Below are 18,587 nucleotides of genomic sequence, written 5' to 3' on the forward strand. Positions count from 1 at the left end.
GGTTGAGACTCCCTTTGCGTCACCCCCATTGACCCCTTTTAATTTTGATTAGTTAATTTTTTATTTTTGTGTTTTTTTTTTCTTTTTACCCAATTCCTAACCTCCATCTGTGGGAGGGGTTATGGGGTATGTATTTTAAGGGGGGTCTAAATTCATTTTTTCCGTAATCCTAATTTTAATTTCATTAATTTAAACTTAGGTAAATTATACTTTATCCCCTTTGTGTTCATTTTTTTGATTTTTATCCTTCAAATTTGATTTTTTTTTTCTCATTCTAGCCTTTTATGCTTCAAGTTCCTAAAGCCTAACATTTGTAAGGAAAAATAAAAAATTACACGTTAAAAATCACGTGCCATACAAATATTTTATTATATATAATTTACAATTCTAACACAAATTCAAATATTGATATAATAATATATTTTTTTTATGTTAGATAATAGTTATTGTGACATTTTTTGACTAGTTTTCAGTAGAAGTTTGCTTTAAGTTAAATTGAGAAAACTTAAAATGGAAATTTTGCCAAAACTCCCTTATAATAAAATTTTAATGCAATAAAGACAATCACAAAAAATAATAATAATAAAATAAAATAAAATATCTTAAAAAGTCCAACGCACCACTATTACCAAAATATTAAACTTTAAAATAATATAACTTTTGATCTAAATATCGATTTTTCATAAAATTAGTATTTTTTGAATTCCTCGCACAAAAATCTATCAAATAATATCCATGTTGACTATGAGATTCTTTAAAAAAATATATATTTAGTGTGTTTGATTTCAGTTTTCTAGAAATTGAATCTTTTATTTTTTGTATTTTTTGTTTTTAGTGAATATTTTTAAAAATTTAAATAATTTTTTTTACTTTTTTAGATACATCTTACTTAGATGTATCTAAATAGTAAAATATTTATGAAAAATATTTTAAAAAATTAATAAATACATAAAAATTTGAAAAATGTACTGAATTTTTATATTTTTTGTATTTAGTTGTGTTTTTAAAGTTTTTTCACGAATATTATACTTTTTAAGTGTATTTATGTTAAGTATGCATAAAAAAAAATTAAAATTGCTTAAAATATTTTAAAAAATGAAGAACAAAAAAATAGATTTTTTTGAATTGTAAATTCTAAAAGCTGAAACCAAACAGAGTGATTACTGTCGAAATTTATGTAAACATTATTCTAACAATATTGTCAAAGAAAAAAAAAATATTTTACTTTGTCCTTACTCAATTATGCCCGTTCTCCTTAAGGAGTTTATGAAATAAAATAAATTGGACTGTCATTATCATAAAACAATGGTCAAATTGAGGAGTTTTGGCTAAATCTTCCAACTTAAAACCCTACTTTAAGAAGTAGGTTACTTTTTCTTTCTTTTTTTTTTTGGTTCTCTTTGAAAAATGTGAAAAAAAATAAAGATGTGATGTAACCAAAAAAAAAACAAAAAACAAAAAACCTTCTCTTTGCTTGGTTAGAGTTTTCCAAAAATATTTTTCAGAAAATTCTAATTTCTTATTTTTCGTATTTTTTTGTTTTTATTAAATTTTTTTAATATTTTAAGCAATTTTTCTAATTTTAGACATACCTAACATAAATATACCTAAAAAGTAAAAAAAATTGTGAAAAAAACCTTTTGAAAATTCACTAAATACCAAAAATATAAAAAAAAATACGAGAATTCAGTACATTTTTTGTATTTTTATGTATTTATTAATTTTAAAATATTTTTTCACAAATTTTTTACTTTTTAGATGCATCTAAATAAGGTGCATCTAAAAAAGTAAAAAAAAATATTAAAATTTTAAAAACATTTACTAAAAATAAAAAAGCACAAAAATTAAAATACTCAGTTTTCAAAAAATTTAATCCAAAAAATTCAAACCAAACACATTTAATAAGATGGCTTTTAACTGTATTGCCAAAATAGGTTATTAAGGGTTAAAGTGGAAAGTACAAAACTTAAAGAGCCAAATTAAAAAAAGTTGTCAAACATAAAGGGAGAAAAATGTAATTTACCCTTTAAACTTTATACTGTAGACCATTTGACAATTGCTATTAACATTTTACACAATAAAAAATAAAAAATACTTGTAATTCACGTGAATTCCCCGTGAGAAATAAAAATGAATAAATTACCTTAGTAATTTTAATAGTTCATTCAAATCGTATTTTAGTCTTTTTAATTTTGTACATGTATTTTTTTCTATTTGTTGGCTTTTTTTTGGCTTTTGAATGTTAATGATATAATTTTAAGCGTGCCAATAAGAATCAATCAATCCTTATAGAATATTAATTGCCAACCGATTATCAGACGATTGTGTTTTAGTTTTCTCACCCTCAATGAAGAGGACTTTTGCTAGTGGCTTGTTTAGGAGAATTTAGTAAATAACAACAGGTAAAGAATAATTTCAGAATCTAAATTTCATTAAGTAAAATGAAAAACTTATAATGATCTGACCCAGTCTCGTAGAGGTTTACAACAACAAGTTATGTAAAACAACTCCTAGGAATGAAGTGCAGTACAAGAATTGAAGTGCAGAAATGTAAAGAACTGTAAAAATTGGAAGTAAAAACGAAGTAAATAAACTGATTTTTTGATCTAAGTCTAGATCCTTCATTCTAGGGCCTTCTTTACTATTTATACTTTCCAATGATAACCGTCGAAGTGAGCTTTCAACCGTCGAAATATCTTCCCATGATTGCTGAATATGCTCTCTCACAGTCAGTCCTACTACGCCACTCTTGCAGTTAGGCTTCCTTCCTGATTTTGAATTTAAACTTTGTGAGTAACCGTTAGGCTACATCATCTTGTATTTTTCCGCTAATCCAGTACTACGCAGATCCATGATTACCAATGCTAACTGCCATGTGTCTGATTTCGATTAAAGACTTGAATTAACTGATCGTGTTGCCCTCATCTTGCCACGTGTTAAGCTGTGATTGGCCTATACAAAATATGCAGTCAACATTACCCCCCACACTAATATACCCAATACTTGGTGATATTAGTGAACTAGTGCAATCCATCTACGTTCTAAGATGTGCATGGACTCTGTTTATTCTGGTAGCATAACCGCTTTTTGAATAATGAAGCTGTGAACTTCATTAAATCCTTGTATCTTGCACTTCCATTCTTTGAGTAGAGTAAAAGACTGGTACATCCGCAATGGCCAATCACACATTCTCCTACATTGATCGAGCATATGAGGAGTCTATGGAAGATGATTATAGGCCTCAAAAGAATCTTAATGCATTTATTGATTACACCTATCTACCTCCATTTATGTAAGTTATGCAACGTACCAACCTTTAGACCCAAAGTTTGTCAACTACGAACCCTTAGATCATGCATTTGCAAAAATGGATCTTGGAAACTCTTCTTCTGCCTCACCATCCTCTACATGGGACACGGTTGCTTCTTCCTCTGCCCCACCACCCTCTGTATGGGACACAGCTGTTCTTTCTTCCTCTAGGTCTATTGGTTGGGGAAGCTGGCCAGAACCTGATGAATCCAAACTAAAAGAGTGAATTCACCATCGATTCGTCGAATTCGTTGATCCTCTATCTATTCCTCCTTCTGCTCGGAGCTCAGTGGTTTACCCCTATATACCCATTGATCACTGACACAGTCTGGAGGACAACTTACTTGTGGCTTGGTACACATCTTTCATGCCTACGAAGATAGTGCGAGCAACTCCTCGTCCAGAGGAAGCACAAGATACAATCCGTCATTCTTGGCCAAGAAGGCAAAATTTTGCTCTTCTGACTAGCTTGAATGTGTGAATAATCCCCAGTTCCCCTCTTCCTTTAGGATGGACCCTCATGCGCCTTCTCTTCCTCAGAATCCTCACTGGATGGAGAAACTAAAACTTACTCTCTTTGAGAATCAGTTTCTTCCTTCCTACCAACCTCCAGATTTTCCAACTATATTTGAGTCATACCAAGCTCAACTTCTACTTGCAACCTTTTTTCACTTACCCTTCAATGTTCTTGGAGATGTGACTCCTCTCAAGAACTTTTGATGAGCCTGTGACATTATGACTCAGGGTCATATTCTCAACCCCATTGCTCAAGCAGAGCTTCAGGCTATTTTGGATCAACTCCCACTTTTTCTCCATTGGTACCTGTAGACACCTCATTTTTGACCGACCTTAAGACTCAAACGTCATCAATTGAGCACTCGGTGATGGTGCATGTTGTGCTCATTTAGAGGTTTCGGAGTTTTGGCTGAGGGCCTTGCCTTCAGGCCTCTGAATTCTTTTGTGCTTCGGTTCGGTTTGTGGACCGGACTTTGTTTCTCTTCCCCGGAGGGAGGGAGAGGTCTTGTAGACCATCTTTTTGTGGTCGTAGACCACTTTTCCCGTTTGGAGACTAGTTTCCGGTTTTCGGAGCCTTCGGCCGCTTGTCTTGTCTCGGGATCGCTTAACGTTCTCCGTTTGGCGTGGTTTTTGAACCACACCTTGTTGCCTCTGCCTAGAGGAACACTGTGGTTTGGGAGACCACTTTTGTGATTACATACCACTTTTGGTGTTCGTCAGCTAGTTTTTGGGCCTTTCGGTCGTGTGCTTTGCCCCCCGATCTCTCGTCTTGCATTCGTTTTGGTTTGTTTTTGGTACAAACCTTGTTTTCCTTGTTTGGAAGATGGTACAAGGGTGGGAGACCACTTTTTCTCCTTAGAGACCACTTTTCCTTCTGCCAGCTAGTTTTCTGGTCAGATAACTGGCTTTCTTGGTCTTTGGGCCACATTTTCTAGTCGGCCACCACACCACTAGCTTTCTTTCATGCCCTAGACTCTCTCCCACCATGGCCGACCAGTTGTTGCTCTGGAAGACCACTTGAAGTGGTCGGCCAACCACTTTAAGTAGCAAGTCGACCACTTTAAGTGGTCGGCTGCTTTTTGACAACTTTTTGGAGATATTGTCCTCCAGCTGGAGGACATTATGGCCATCCTCCATACACGTGTATGGAGGGATTGCCTTGGTGCTTAGCTTCTCTTAGAAGCTTTGACTTTCCTCTTCTATAAGAGGGAGGCTCCTCTTCCCTCCTCTAAGTTCAGAAAACCTTTCTTGAGCCATACATATAATCTATATCTATACATCTTGATTTCTCTCTTGTTTTGTGCCTTAAAGTGTAGATTTGTCTCACTTTTTTACACAAACACACACTCAAACACCTTGCTTGTGTTGCTGAGGTGTTAAGGGGTTATTTTTGGTGTTCTTGGACTGGTTTAAGCTCAAAGAACTTGCTGAAATTGCAGTTGTAAAGGAGGTCTTCAAGGGTGAGCATTTGACCTTTAAATCCCCCTTTCTTGCTTAAGCTTTTAGCCCTTCTTGCATACGTTTTTAAGCTTAACTCTTAACTACAAAAAGTTCTGTTTTTGCATGCTTAAAATAGTTGTTTAAGGTCACTTTTTCGTTTGAGGTGATTTCCCCCCTCTTAGGCCTTGTTAGGCCTTATTTTGAGCCATCCCTTTAGGCTCTTGTTGAAACCTTTGCATGACCTTTCTACCACTGGAATCCAGAGGATTTTTAGTGGGGGAAAGGTGGTTTTGGTGTCTTAAATAGGAGAGGGTTATCCCCTCTCCTTGTATTGTGCTTACTTGCTTCATATGCCTCATGTTTGAGCATCTTTGTTAAGCTTTTGTTGGCCATATCTTAGCTTATATTTGTAGTTATTTTGCTGAGGCATACCACTATTTTTGCTTGGTGGTCACTCCATGCATGGTTAATACACTTGTAGTGTAAATCACACAAACTAGCTTTATATGCTTCATGAAGTAGTATGTTATTCTAGCTTGTTTTCTTTCCATTTCAGCATGTTTTTCGTGATGTTTTACCATGCCATGACTGTGTTTTGGTTTGGTTTGGTTTGGTTAGCCTTTGCATGCTCCATACACTTGTAGTGTAGTTCCATGAAATAGCCCAACATGCATCATGCTTTAACATGTCATTCTAGCATGCTTTTGGCTTAACTTCATGAAGCTTTTGTCCATGTTTTAACATGCTTTAGCTCTGATTTTGGTTGTTTTGGCCATGCATGACTTGCTTTGTATAGCCATAGTTCAATCTAGCTTGTTAGCTTTGTGTGCCAAGTCCACTAGCATGCATTACTTGGACTATTTGAATGATTTGACATAATTTATTATGTGATTTCAGTCCATGTTTCATGCCCATGCACTTGCATTTTTTTACTCATTCAATGCGTTGGAGGGTTTGCCCTTTTATGCCTTAACATGAACCATTGTGTATACCTTCATGCCATAGCTTGCGAGCCATCATTTCAGTGTGTTTTGGGGGTTACTATGCCATGATATAACTCTGATTTTTATTGGTTAAGTCATTCCATGCTTGGTCTTAATAGGTGTAGTGTAATTCGCTTATTTGCCTTGTATGCATCATGTCTTATACCTTCCATGCTAGCCTATTTAGGCTTCTTTCCATGCATGTTTTAGACTGATTTTAACATGTTCTAGGACTGTTTTGGGTTGCCTTGGTCACATGCTTCATGTTTTGTATACTTGTAGTACAAATGTTCTTGCTTGCCTCAAGCTTTGAGCACCATTGCATGCTTCACTTGTGTTGTGTACATGATTTGGCATCACTTAACATGACATTTTAGAGCATTTAGCATTGTCATGTTCCTTCCTCAATCATGCTTTAAGTGCCTTTGAGTGTTAAGCATTGTTGCTTAGTTTATGCCTTAGCTCGTATGCTTGCATGCGTAGGCCTTTGAGTCCCTATCTCAGCATGTTTAGGTCCTTATTTTGACCTACTTGAGCTTTGTCCATGCTTAGTTCATGCATTTGTGCCATGTATTGCATGCCTCATGTGTGGTCCTCTTTGCTTGTCTTAAGCTTTAAGGACCATTGCATGCCATCCTTGTGTCGATTAAGTGATTTGACATCATTTCTTGTCTAATTTCAGTGCACTTAGTGTTGCTACACTTCCATGTTTTTCACTCTTTAAGTGTTCTTGAGAGTTGCACATTAGTGCCTTAGTTGGTGAGCCAATTGGCATGCATGCTTGTACGTGTTTTCGGTGCCTTCATTTTAGCATTATGGCCACTGTTTTGGCATGACTGAAGTCTGTCCATTTCGGTTTAAGTCCATTGAGTATATGGTTTGCATGTTGTTGCATGTTTGGTACATTGCACATTGTTGCCCTTATTGCATTGCATTGTGCATGCATGCATTACATTGTGTTAAGAACCCTCATGATTGCCTTGCATTGAGTATGCCATCTAGTTCTTAGCATTTAGCATTGTGTATGCCATGTTATGCCTTGCATTGTGTATGCTAGGTTGCTAGTTGCATTGAATATGCCATGTAGTTGCATGTTCGCATGCTAAGGTTGCATTACATAGCATTGTGCATGCCATGTTTCTTGCTTGCATCGTGTTTGGAATAGGTGCTAGTCCAAATACGGGAAATGAGGGACGTTTCATACTTAAAGTGATGAAACGTGCCTCAATACCCAGTCGTCGACGCTCTTGATCATACATGATAGAGTTTTAGGTTTTATGTGTTTACTTGTGCATTCATTTCATATCGAATTGTGCAACTTCGCCTCTCGGCTATCATGCATTGAAATGCACGATTGGTGGCCCGAGGGTTAAGAACTACACTCCCTTGAGTTCATGACATAATAAGGAGGGTGGTTGTGCACACATATCTTGCAAATACATTGTCATGCCCTTTCTTGCTCTCTGTTGCAGCAAATTGCAGTTCAGCAGCAACAACTGGTCGGCTAGCCAGAAAAACTAGCCGGCCGACCACTTTTCTGGTTTTTCAACAACCAAAAGTGGTCGGTAGGTGTCTGGAAAGACCAAAAGTGGTTGGCCACCCTCCCACAAGACTCCCAAGGTGAAGTTTTAGCTTTCTGGAGCTTGGTGCACGTTTATGAGAACAAATGAAAACAGAGGCAAATCGAGGCATCGCATTGGATTTCTGAACGAAGCGACCGAGCATATGCATCCAGTCTTCTCCCTCTGAGAACCTCCTGTTTTACTGCTTTCCTTAGCTGCCATGCTTAGATGGCTAGTTTACGCTTTGGTTTGTACTCTTAATAGTTAATGCGTTAGTTATTCAATTCATTTTGTAATAATTAGTTAACTAGGATTAGTTAATTAATTTGTTATGTAATAATTAGTTTAATTAGCTTAGATTAGCTAGTTAGCTTCTTATTCGGTCTCTCCCTCGAGAGAGCCAAGTGTTGTAATAAGCAAGCGTGTGTGTGATGCATGTCTTCCAAACCCCATTTCTTTCTCCCTTTTACTTAACCGCATATGATGGTTAGTTTTAGGACATATTTCATTTAGCATACCTTATACTCGCATGCGCGCATCCATTCATCTGTATTGCATGCACTGGGCTCGGCGTATCATACTAACTGCATTGTATTTCAATACATTTATTTGAAACATGTATCAAGTTGCATTTCACATGACATGACTAGAATAGCCGAGCCTATTTTAGTTGCATTCTCGCATGTGTTGCATTAGCTATCTTAACATGAACTAGGATCATGCATGATTTCTAACTAGTTCTTTGTTTTGGCTCGGAGTACACTGTGAGTGTTTACGCTTTAGCGTACTACATGTGTGTTAATGTTGCCATGAAAGCATGCTTGCTATGAGGCTAACTGCTTAATTGATTAACTGCTTGAATGCCTGTGGGTGAAGGTTGGATTACTTGAATTGGAACAATTCATTGAAATCCGCATTTTAGCCTACTTGCGAGTAGCAAACTTCAAATCGTTTTCAAATGAATATGCAATGTTTTGTTCTAAATTAGGCGATCTAGTCTATATTTGTTTGATGTGCGCATCACATAGTAAGATTAGCTAATTAACCGGAATAAGAACACATGTGTTTTCAAAAACAAGATATCATGCTTAGTACTGGCCGATCTTTGATCGGGCGAGCGGGGGTGCTCATTAAATGACCTTCCCCAATCGTACCCAAGTTCCCGAGCCGAGGCAACTTTGGTGATGACGGACACGTGGCCTTAGGCACGAGTCAGGGTTTCCTAAATTTCTCCAAAATCAAATATTTAGGTGGCGACTCTGTATCTGGCAAAGCAGTCCATGTTTGGCACTTCTTTATTAAAAATCAGTTTTTCAAAACGATTTGCCAGATTTGGACTCTTTGGTGATTTATCGGTCTCACATCGCACATTGTGAGATTAGATTCAGAACCGTGACATTTGAGTCCGAACTGTGGTAAGCCCAAATGAACGAAACGGGATTCTCCCGGGACGTTCAGGCACGTCCACAGTACCAAATTTCTTTGGCTACTACTAATTCTTTGGACAAAATCTCGACCAAATGAATTCAAACCCAGTACGAGGCAGAGAATCTTATTAACGAATATAATGACTTTAAGAATAAGGATTCTGCATATTGGGATGATCTAGAGATGGACGAAATGGAACAAGGATTGAAGGAGATAAAGTTTGAAATGAAAACTGAACAGCTTTTCCATCAAATAAGAACATATCAGCTACAGCAACCCAGCTTGGATAGGATAGAGGACAGAATAAAAAAGGAACATAAATTCATTGACCACTGCTAGGACAAATTTCATGACCTTGTTATTCTTTCTATTCCTTATTTTTATGAGGTTGAATTTGTAGTCAATAAGGCTTTCTAATGTAACTATTAACATATCAATAAAGCTAGGTTTTTCTTTTTTTATTTGGCATGATCTGGTTTTATGTTCCAATTCTATGCTTGGTTGTATGATTGATGTGACCTTGCTTCTTACTATGTTCACAAAAAACTTCGAATCAATCAAACTTACTCTCAAAGTGTGGAAACGAAATTTTTTATTAAGGAAGACAACTTTTGCCCTAAGCTTCACATTCTAATTACATAATTAACATAATTTGCATAACCAATCTGCTTCGAATTTAAACATTTTTTCTTCGAAGAACAGTCTACTTGCTTCGAAGTATGGAAACTTCCCTCAAGAATTATACTGCCTACTTCTTAAAGAGTAAGCCCTTTTGAGTTTCTTCACTACTTGACCAAATATCGGTTTTGCAACTTTGAAGTCTAAAATAAACAAATTCTAGCTGCAGAGCACTTCAAAGTTTATTTCAACAGACTTTATCTTTACAAGAAACCTAAATAGCAAGTCACTAATCCCTTTGAAGCAGACAAAACCTAAGCGTTATTGTATTTTTAAGCATGAAATATACTTCGAAATCAATTATCCGTTCTCGCAGCCATAGTTGATCGTTTGACATTTGGATTTGGAGCTAAATCTTGACTTTCGAAGCCAAATATTTGTTTTCGAAGCCGATTTGATTGGTTGAGATATGTCTCCCGCCCAAACAATCAACCTTGAGAGAGACTTTTCACATTGCACTTTCAGGACCCTCACAAAGTTTAGAACAAAGTCTTAAACTCATACGGGTTCCAACATTAGCCAAACAATCTATCTCAGGTCTTTTTACCCATTTAGACAGATGGGGCATTTTTCAAACAGAAAGGTTTAAAACTCTCTCTCTTCGTGCTTTTATCTTACTCGTTTGCCGAGAACACAAACCCTTTCATTTCTACTGTTCTTTCCTCCTCTTTACTCTTTTCTTAGCTTTATCCTCCGAAAACTCTTGCTAATGGCTTATTCCTCCCTAAAAGTACCAGTTGTGGAGCAAGTTAGTCTATCATTGGCTTTAAAGAGGTGTATCGACGAAGTGATATCCAAGCTCAGAGCTGGTGAATCGAGTGCCATAAATGGTCGCCTCTTTATTCCTCGCCATAATGAATAACACGAAGACGCCTTGGGACCCATCTTCAAAGAAGCCCCAGCTCAGCTTCCTACTTTGTATCCTCGTCTAAAAGATCACTGCCTGCTCTACGAAATGGGTTTTAATTGGGGAAGCTGGAGGTTAAACTGTCCCCACTGCTGCTGGTTCACATTGAGGATTGAATGGGAGGAATGATATGACAGAGTTATGCTAGCCAGAGAATTAAATCTACAAGAGCTCTGTATCTTTGATGCCCTTCGCCTTTCTAGGTTCATTATTCCTGAGGATCCTTTTTTGATTCTTGCAGCTTTTTGTTTCTGGAATTCGGCTTTTAATTTTTTTCCCGTTTTGGTGTGGTATGATGGCTCTCATTGTTCTTGATATTTGTCATCTCTTAGGACTCTCACCACTTGGTGCTCCCTTTTCTCCTAGTTACCCAAACACTCCGGTCAACTTCACCATCCCATCCTTGAACTCTTCCTTCAGTGATTTTGTAAAAATTGAGAACAAGAAGGTAGGTCCTGTAAGTGATCGAGAATTATTTTCCTTTATTCTGTACTAGTTATGCAAATTTCTCTTTTACACTTCATCTCAGCAGATTGTGCCTGAGTTTGTCCCATTTGCTAAGGCTCTTACCTCGAAGAAGAGTATAGCCTTGGCTTCTTATGTTTTAGGCCATGTTTATAGAGCTTGTTCTCAATTTTACGAGAAACCTCTAAATGTCAACCAAGGAGGCCCTCTATAGGTATTACAACTCTGGCTCTTCGCATATTTCACTGGTCTACATTCCAAGTGCTTGAGATTTTTTATGCAAGAACCCACTACATTTGGAGAGAAATTTGCCAAGATTTCTTTATATCCCTCTAGCTTTGCTTATCATTTTACTTTCTTTCATCAACTCCAAATTTCTCCACTTCCTTCATTCTTTTGCCTTTTGAAACTAATACAGGACCAGCCTAGCTCAGGGCATTTTTAGCTGATAGAGAGTGCTCCAATTCATTATACAAGGATATTGTCATGACCCAAACTTGCCCCTATGAGTTTAGCATCGTAACCGGCCAGTAATCCGTGATTACCAAAGGCCTGCTTAACAGTAATGACAATAGTATAGAGTAAGGGGCTGGCAGAAGCCGAACAATAAATAAAAGATGTCCAATGAGCTGTGAAAATCTAAATGGAAAAAGACTTTTGTGGACATAACCACATTCAACCATATACATATACACATAGCATACGAGTTAGGAACCTAGTCCCTTTACCATAACTATACAGTCAAGTCTTAATCTGTCGATACATAACAGAGACAAAAAGGGTGAATCTGAAACACCCCAAAAACAGCCTTGGCTCGAGAAGACTCAGAACCTCAAAGTGAGGCACAACGGTTGGCTGGACAAAATATGAGCTTAACTCGACGCTTCTAGCTCCGGTCCGGTGCCTGAACACCTACATATAAATATAAACAGTGAGCTAAAACCCAGTGAATAACAGATGTGTAAAGGGGTTAAGAATGAATGTCCTTTCAGTAATTAAAACAGTCAATTGCATCAGTGGATCAGTTATTCAATCAGTGTCTCATATTTCACGTCATGCCAGTCATTTAGAAACCATAGCAGTCATATGTGGTACATCCAATAGCAGAACAGTACAGTAGGTCTTAATAGACCGAACAGTCAGATGATGGCCATCGAAACAGTATTGGTTCCAAACATTGGAACTAACAGAGATTTCTGCAATAGTAGCAGTAACAGTAACAGTACAGTGGCAGTAACAGTAACAGTAACAGTACAGTAGCAGTAACAGTAACAGTAGCGGTAACAGTACAGTAACAGTAACAATAACAGTAAGTTGTTATAGATGCCACGAGTACAGTTCATAAAATAGGACAAACATTCATTCAGTAAACAATATCATTTCAGGAAGCAGTACAGTTAATCATTCAGAAAATAATAGTAATAATTGAACATAGCTTTACAACATTGTTACTCATAGTGGGTTAAGTCAATATAAGACCTCAGATGCCCACCTATATAAATCACATAACAAAAACACAATAGAAGCACCGTTCAATATTCATTTCATTTTAATTCAACTCTCTTTGCGTGTTTCTAGTTTATTCCATGATTATGTGAGTCCAATTGATGCTTAAGAATACTTAAAATGTCATAAGGATGCAATTATGCATTTAAAAGAGTTAGTCAAAAATTGCTGAAAATAGGGTCCTCGCTCGAGCGCCACTTTGGTCACTCGAGCGGATTGTAAAATTTTGAAACATTTCTGGGAGTTCGATTTTTACGCTCGAGCGAGACTTTCCTCGCTCGAGCGGATAGCATAAATTCTGAAATTTCCAGAATTGTAATTGAAGTTCAAATTTGATAGTCAAGGCCTTAAAACTTGTATCTTTGGTACAAAAATATGGAAAACCATTATATAATTCAGTAAACACTCTCAATTAAGAATCATTCATTCAAAATCATGCTCCAATTGCCCAAATTTAGTCTTAACTCATTTTCTCCATATCAAACCCACAAATTTTTAAAACATGAATTAAACTTCCAAAACACTTGCAAATTCATGATGCATGTGCAATTGAAACTCAATTTCATGCAAGACAAATAAATTCAAACCCAAAATGGTTATTTCCAAATTAATTCCAATAATTTTGAATCTAATTCAATTTCTTCACCCTTTTACTAATCCCTTTTAATTTACATGAAATTGAGTTATACGACTCTTAGGAAAGTATTTGCATGTATGAAATTAAGATTAAAACTAACTAATTTCTCTATATTCAAAATCAAATCATAATTTAATTCTTGATTTAGTCAAATTTAGATTTAATTAATTTTCTTCATAACACACACCCAAAACTTAATTCATAATCATAGATGTTCCATAACATATTTAAATTTTGAATAAAACTCTTTCATTATATTACATGCATGGGTTAGAGATCAAAACCAAATCAATGTCTAATTTTCCATAAACATGAGCCTAGCTTAATTTTCTTCATATCTATTCCAAATTTAAACTTATAAGTCTTTCACACATGAATTTAAGTCTAAAACATTAAAATTCCAGCATGCATGTAGAAATAAGGCCCAAATTCAAGTGAGACATTCAACATCAAACCAAAATAATCAATTTCCATGTTTATTTCCATAACTATGAATCCTAGCTTTATTTCCTTGTTCAAACCCATTTTCTTACAAATTCCATGGAATTGATCTTAAACTCTTCTTAATTTTAAGTGTAGTATAGAGATTCTACAAAAATTAAGTTTGATTTCATACCTTAAACTTTAATCTCAAAGAGTTTAGTTGATTCCCTTCTAATTCCCTTGTTCCTCCTAGCTTTTCTTCCCTTATTTTGCCTTCTTCTTGAGTTGAAATTGCTTCCTTCCCTCTCTCGGCTCTCTCTCACGGGTTTGCACAGAAAAAAAATGAAGCCATACCTTTTTTTGTTCTCAATCTCTTTTCAATACAAGAACTCATATATTAATATATTTATGTATATATCATGTGCTGCCTTCACATTACACACGCACGCGCACGCACACACACACACAAATCACAACCAGATTTCTCAGTACACCCACCTAAATTTCTAAGTGCACCCACACCCACAATTCTAGTTTGTTCCTCAAGGCAATTTATGCTTAGGATAAATTTTAATTAAGCAACACTTAGTCTTAATAAATCTTGGTTAATACGTAATTAATTAATCATAACTAATCACAAATCCCACATAATTTAATTAGTCTAATTTGACTTCCATTAAGGCCCAATTAATTTTATTTAATTTTATCATTCTAAATCAGATTTTTAGTCAGACTTCTAAAAGGCTCCAAATATTAAATTAAACGTATTTTCATCTTCAATACTGGTTCCTTAACTCATTAAGGCCTTCAATTTCTGACCAGACTCCAAATTTCCGTCAATTAAGTTACATATTCAAAATGGACACCCCATAAATAAATTTAAGGGCAAATTACATATACCTCCCTTGAGGTTTGGCTAAATTACAGATACCCCATGAGGTTTGTATTTTCATAACAATTTGCCCCCTGAGGTTTAAATTTCATAACAAATTACCCCCTAATTTGTTATGCAAATATAGCATTCAGGGGGAATTTGTAATTTCTCAAACCTCAGGGGGGTATTTGTAATTTAGCCAAACCTTGAGGGGGTATATGTAATTTGCCCTAAATTTTTAATTCGTAATAATCACAATTCTCAATCTTCATAATTTAATTGACTTGATTAACTCCAATTAGGATCTAATTAATTGACTCTCAATTTTACTAAACTGAATCGAACATTTAATTAAACGCCCAAATAGGTCTGTAATTAAGATTAAATTGATTCAACTTCTTAACTTCACTTTCTTAAGCCACTTGGACCCTTAATTTCTAATTTCAAAATGAATCTTTAATAGAATCATATACGAATCAAACTCCATAATTTTCGTGAATCCCAGATTAAATTATAATAAATGGCAATTAAATTTCAAATCTCCTTAATTAATTAAGTTCTAATCATTATACGTGGTGGAGCCGTTACAGCCTTCCCACCTTAGGAAGTTTGATCCTCCAAACTTAAGATACTTCTACAGAAAATCAATCATATAACTCGGTCTCATTTCATTTCCTTTCCTACATAACTTCCTTTTTATTTTATCCACTTCACATAAATTGAACTTATTTTTCAATCACTTAACGGTTAACAACCCAAATTGGCAATTCGTAATCGTTTCTATTGACATCAATCACATAACTTATATACTTCAATTTATCAATCTATAATTCATATACTTCCAATAGTATAAGCTTTATTTTAAGGAATGTTCATGATTTCCCTTATTTTTCAAACAGATCAAAATATTTTGCTATTGACATCTTAGATTCATCAAATTAAATTTAATAGTCAATGCATCACTATTCAAGAACATATGTTCTTTATGAGTCATTTACACTATTGCCGACTTAGCACATTTCTCAATACGTCCTATCTTTTGTCGGCTTGATACGGCGGGATAGCGGGCACCCAACATTCATGTTTTTTCCACTACAATGAGTTAGGCTTTCTAAGTTAGGATTCAATATCCCAATTCAATTATGCACCCATACTATCATAATATTTCTCCTTTCCAGCCATTATTCGGATACGAAGTCTCCATATATATATTGGTCTATATTTTGTCTTTGTAGCTTAAGTAAATTTATAAATGTTTCTTTCAACATTATTAGAAGGTTCAATAATGATAGAATTTTAATAAATTGGGTCTTTCCTTTCTAATTCTCACAGGTTTTAGTCTCCTAACGTGGAGTACAAATTTTCCTTCTATTCAAACAAGTTCCCAAAAGCATACAACTTTGTTAAACTAAGCAGAAGTCCCAATCATTTTTCCATATTCATCAATTGATCAAGTCTTGCTTACATTCTTCTAATTTTTGACAATATCAGATCAAGTCTTAAATATCCAAGTAATGGTTCCTAACTTTATTAATCATTCATGTATGAATATTACTATATCGAAGTTACATGAATATCATATTTTTTTTCAATGTTATCAGAAGGCTCGATGACGATATGATTTCAGTAAATTGAGTTATACTTATTCGGGTACTAAGTAGGAAAATTTCCATTAGCTTAACTCGTCTAGTCCTTTATTTAGCCCAAATCTTAGCGATGCTCTAATAATTTTTAGCAACCTCAGGTTGAGTTCTGTAACGCCCTCAAAATTAACCCATTATATATCATTGACATTCATTATTTAAAGAAGACAATCTATTAATTCATTCATCAGAGTATTACAAAATAAAGCATTACATGTATCATCGAATAAAATGCCCTACAGGCTTACATCTTTCCAAGCCAACACTTGGATACAAAGATATGAGTTCTAACTCAATACAAGAAAAGCCCTAGGCTTGAATGTTTACATGTACTAATAATTTAAGACAGTTAACTAAAAGTAGTCTTCTTCAATCCAGAAGCCAAACCCTCCCAAGCTAATTCCTTGGAGGTAGTTTATCACCTGAACCTGAAAATGATGTTCCCATAAAGGGTGAGCCACAGCCCAGTAGAAATATACTAAACCACATATAAGCAATGAATAAAGCAATAGCATTCAACAGATGGTTAACCAAGATAATCAATTACTTCATTTTACAGTCTCATGACACTATTGTCTAAGATACGTTTTACTTTCCAATTTTATCAACATGGCTCAGAACCTGGCCAAACTTACAACAGTGAATCACATATATCATATTCACATCCTTCCAATATCAACAAACAAATGAGACTCAAGCTCAAATCAAACACTTCATACTTCCAGATTGATACACATTTTAGTGCTGTATCAATAAAACACTTCTATATAAATAAGCACACATAAAAGTGATGCTAATGGAGTCCATCCCCTATCTCCTCCCAAACAAAATCCGGTTTAGAGGTCCATCCCCTATCTTCCCCTAAACCGTGGAGTACATCCCCTATCTCCTCCCACACACAAAACAATGTATGCAAATGCAATGCTCAACCAATACATGTATTTTCTGTATCAATGCCATAGTCAAAATTAATGACTTAACCAATGTGATTAGTTCCAGTTATTCCTAATCCACATGCAATGTCTACAACAATCACGACTATCCTCCACCGATAGCCCAAAACAGTTATTTCTAAACTGAAAATAACTATGTCCACAATTCAATAGACAAATGATTCAAATTATCCAATTATGCCATTTAATCAATGAATTCCCCAATTCCATGAATTTAACCATCTTTTCCCAATTCCATGAATTACTTATACAAATTAATTCAATAATTCAATTAGGGTTTTTCCCAAAATTTACCAAAGTATTCCCAACATATTAAAATACCAAAACTTAGAACATAACCTATAAAATGGAGTAGGAAATCCCTACCTTACAGAAAACAACCCAAATGGTGAAGACCGAGATGAGTACCCAAATACCAAAGTGCTCCAAATTGGCAAATGTTCAGATTAAATGGAAGCCCTCGACCCACTCTATCTTTTTAATGAAGGATCTAGGGTAGAAACACTCCCTAAGTGGATCAAATCTAAGAGAGAAGGTGAGTAGGGAGAAGGAGAAGTCGGACCTAGGGTTTGGAATCCAAAGAAGATGAAAAAGACTGATCAAATCCCGCTGCTGTGTATATAAACTGGACAGGCTCGCTCGAGCGAAGACTTGGTCGCTCGAGCGACCAGACACAGAGAAACTACGCTCGAGCCAAGGAAGCCTTGCTCGAGCCAACAACCCAAAATCTCGCTCGAGCGAAAGAAAGCTCGATCGAGCGAAGAACTCAAACCCTCAGGCCTGAAACCAGACTCACGCTCGAGCGAAGGAACTATTGCTCGAGCGAAGAACAAACTAACTCGCTCGAGCGAAGAAAAGCTCGCTCGAGCCAAGAATGCAAAGCTACAGGTCCATACAGGACGCCAACTCTTGCTCGAGCGACCAAACCCCAGCTCGAGCGAAGAACAAAAACGACATCTCGCTCGAGCGACAAACTCCTCGCTCGAGCGAATAACCAAAATTCTGGACAGCAACACTTGGTTTCTAAACCCAACCAACCTGAACAAACCTGCCCAACACATCCTATAATTCCAAATAAGAAAATAAGGAACAACAACAACAACAATTATACAATGACAGAATCTACGGAACAGTCCGGATACAATAATCAAATGGGAAAAGACCGGGGTCGCTATAAGTTCTAAATGGTCCAACAAATGGGTTCCATCTTTATCAAACAATACATAACATAGCTTGTAACAAATATGAGATGAATTGAGTTCA

At 35.8% G+C, this 18,587-nt stretch overlaps 1 long non-coding RNA gene across 1 annotated transcript; it reads right to left on the reverse strand.

The window, feature by feature from the left end:
* Positions 1 to 11,913: 11,913 nt before the first annotated feature.
* LOC145804085 (uncharacterized) lies at positions 11,914 to 14,226 on the reverse strand. Its single transcript, XR_014345680.1, has 2 exons — positions 14,048 to 14,226; positions 11,914 to 12,200 (listed from the first exon to the last, which is right to left on the reverse strand). It is a non-coding gene; the product is annotated as an uncharacterized LOC145804085 (long non-coding RNA).
* Positions 14,227 to 18,587: the final 4,361 nt, after the last annotated feature.

The sequence above is a fragment of the Camellia sinensis genome, chromosome 12, assembly GCF_055761805.1.
Source record: "Camellia sinensis isolate YWXY chromosome 12, ASM5576180v1, whole genome shotgun sequence".
NCBI classification, from domain to species: Eukaryota; Viridiplantae; Streptophyta; class Magnoliopsida; order Ericales; family Theaceae; genus Camellia; species Camellia sinensis.